The following is a 4,035-nucleotide window of genomic DNA, read 5'->3' on the forward strand; positions in this document are numbered from 1 at the left end:
CAATAAAAGTTATAAAAAATTATAAAAGGCTTCTTCAGTACGATAATTTTTATAAAATTTTAAATTTCAATACATTAATAAAACTGAATATTTAAATTTCATTAATTTTAAAATAGGTTAATATCATGTTAATTATATTTTTAATATTTAATATTTTATGTTTAATTACATTAAAAAAGTACATATTAAATAGGACTGCTTTATTAATTTGAAAAGTTTAAAGAGTATTTTTAAGTCATATTTTCTTTTGGTATTATTTTCAAATATTTATTAATTTAAGCTTAAATAAAGTCCCATATTTAAATAGAATAATTTTGTTATTTTTGAAGTTCACACTTTTAAATATAAGATGATTTATATATTTTGGCTTTAGTAATCTCAATTTGGTACTTTAAGAATTTTTTCTCAATTTAGGCTCTGTTTGTTTCATTGAAAATAGCTTCGAAAAATGATTTTTGGAAAATGACTTACTTTTTGGAAAAGCTAATATTTTCGGTGTTTGGATAAATTTGTGTAAAATATTTTCGTTGTTTGATGATTTCTTGAAAATATTTCATAAGAGTTGTTTTCAATAAAACAAACATGCATTTGAGATTTATGATAAGTAGTGAATTGATTACAAAGTAATGTTAAGGTGAAATTATAGTAAATAATGAACCTTCATGATGTTAAGGATTAAATTGTAAACTTTGTGAAATTTATAATTGAAACAAGAGAAGTGATATACATGAAATTGTTTTATGTGAAATAAGATATTATAATGAATTATTTGATTAAAGTGCTTATATGGTGAAAAATAAATTACATGGCAATAGGGACTAAATTGAAAATTTTATAAAAGTTTAAGTGTGAAACAATTTAATATGTGAATGAGGAAATTACGATAAAAGTTTAATGAAAGTGTTATGAGATGATGAAACATGCATAGAGTATTGTAAAAGTGAAATTGTGGAAAAATATTGAATTTTTATGATGACAATGACTAAATTGTTAAACTTGAGAAAATATGTGGATGAAATAATAGAAGTGAAATGCATAGAAATTTGATATGTGAAATAAGATATTGAGATAAATTATGTGATTAAAGTGTAACAAGAAAGAAAATTAATTTAATATGATTAATTAGTGAATATTGAACTTTTATGACAAAAGGGACTAAATTGAAAAGTTATAAAAGTTTATAAAAAAATTATTTGATAAGTGAAGAATGTAGTAGAGAATGTAATATCCCGGTGCTTTACTTGATGTTCAAGTCGAGTATGGATGTGTTATAGTGAATAGAGTCTTATCAGTTTGGAAAATATTTTACGAAAAAAAATTTGGTAAGATATTTTAAGGGAATAAGAGGGTACTTTTACGTTGACTGGAAAATATTTTACGTTGACCATCCTATTTTACATGGAACAAGCATCGGAAAAGGCTAAAAATGTTTTCTGTAAAAGCCTTTACGTTGAAACAAACGAAGCCTTAATCTTTGTATTTGTAACCTCCCAAACTTGGTTTAGACGTTACAACCAAATTCTATAGATTACATTAGCCACTGAAATAACTTAGAAAATGATCAAAGTTTATCAAACAGTCCAACAGTACAAAAATAGTGGAGATGTTTCACATGTATTCAGTCCAATAGTAGAAATTTACATGCTTAACATGTATTCAGTTCAACGGTAGCAATAGACATGCTTAACATGCAATTAGTTTAATAGTAGTAGTAGGCATGCTGAACATGCAATCAGTAATACAAAAGCGATAGCAATCGTAACAGATCATCAAATATACAGTGACGGTAGACATGTAATATTCACATATCATACATTATAACAATAACAATTTAGTCATTAAATCACAGATTTCATCATATTCATAATATCAGGGACTCAATCGAGCAAATAAAATCTTTAAAAAAATTAGAAACTATACAGGGACTAAACTAAACAATTCACAAAATTCTAGGTAAAACTGTAAAATAGGGTCACACGCCCATGTGGCCAGGCTGTGTAACAACTTGATGCCGTGTGAAAATCGATATATTACCCTACAAGAGAGACATGACTGTATGGCAGACCGTGTAATAGGTTGAGGCCGTGTGGTTCACGAAGTCTCTAAAATCTATAGGTGCACATGGCCGTGTGGGATACCGTATGGCCCTAAACTTACACATGGTTTGCCCCAATTCACTTGGTAAAGAACACACATCTTTCACCACAGGTCTGTTTGACGTTCTTTACACTCGATTTTGGTCTGATTCACCTAGATTTGGTCATTCAAATGACATTTACACACGAATTAATAATTGGTGTCAAGATTTCGACAAGATTATGAAGGATTTGGCAAGAACCCTAAAAGATTGATTAATCAAACAAAAGATTAGCGTTAGATAGTAATATAACGGAAATACGGGATCTAATCAATGGAACGAGGTGCACTTACCGTTTCTTGGCAGTGATACAAATATGATTGATAGAAATTACAAAACTGATAGGAAAACAATTGAATGAGGGATGATTTGATTCAGGAAAGCAAAATAATCAACAACAATTAGGATAATGTTGAAAAGAAAAGAAAAAAGAGAAGAAATAGAATGGAGAAGCAAAATTCTACTAGGAATTGAAAGTGAAGGTGCAAAGTCTAATTAGAAAAAAATGGGTTAAATACCTAGGGTTTTCGCAGCATAGCAAATTACCCACTGTTGTCGAATTTAAAAGGAAAATGAATGGAGAAGGGAGGACCTAAACTTAAGACCACTAGGAGGAGAAACTAACTCTTAACCATCAAGCGTAATACTTATTTTTCATTTAATCATTTCTTCTAACATTATTTATATCGGGGCATGACAATATTTTTCATTTAACCTTCAAGCGTAGTACGTATTAAGCAATATTTTTAAATTAGAAGAATGCAAAATGATTTACAAACTCCTTATAAAAAAATTAAAATATCAATTGCCACTTTAGAGAAAAAGGTACCTATATGAGCATTTAGTGATAAAAATTTAATTAGATTTTTTCATTAACGAAAATCATTGTTGACCATTTTAATCTGTTAATAGATGTTGATGTAGTTAACATAAACAATGATAAGCTAACACGACACCACGAAAATAAATATATTGACATGGCATGCCCTATTAACATATATTTATAAAAAGTTAAAAATCCTTAAAAGATTATTAATTTTTTTAAAATTTACATATAAAATGAATCTAGACATATGATCATCCAAGTTCGACTCAATGTGGATGTTTGTATGTATAAAGTTTCTTCTATATATGATTCGAATATTATAAATATATATTAAAAATTGTAAACATTATAAAAATATAAAAAAGTAAAAATAGTTAGTAACACATATAATAAAACCAAAATATCACACGAGTAAAATGAAATTTGACACAAATATATATATATATATATATTACACATGTATATTACGTAATACAAAATATCAACACAATATACATATGTGCATGTATAATAAAAGTAACAGGTATTTAAAAAAGTGATATAAAATAAGAAAACTAATTTGAATATGTGTGTAATACATATACATATATTTGTATAAAATTTCATATTAGTGTTTAATAATGTATGTGAATAGACTTTTGTTTTAATAAATTATTATATATATATTTTTTGTGATTTAGAGTTTAATATTGTGGTGGACATCTTTTGCAATGCTCCACATGAGAAATAAAGATTCTTGCTGACCACTGAGAAAAAGTTAAATATTTTAATACAAGTTTTGAATAGACAATAATGCTTTAAAACCCAATTGATGAGATTAATAGAAGGTAGTTTGACCTTTCATTTATATGGCAAACATGAAGAGAGGTTTGAAATTTGCAAATTGCACCCAAAACTCCATCCCACATCACCCAACTCATACACTAGGTTTTTACAAAGCTTTAAATATTTATGTTGAAATCTAATTTTTAAATTTTGAGATATTAAATTTCTATTTTTTCATTTAAAAATTTAAACCCTCCATCTAATTTTGTTGTTAAAGTTATTAGTGTGGCAATTATAAAAAGTAAAC

Source organism: Gossypium raimondii, chromosome 5, assembly GCF_025698545.1.
Source record: "Gossypium raimondii isolate GPD5lz chromosome 5, ASM2569854v1, whole genome shotgun sequence".
Lineage (NCBI taxonomy): Eukaryota > Viridiplantae > Streptophyta > Magnoliopsida > Malvales > Malvaceae > Gossypium > Gossypium raimondii.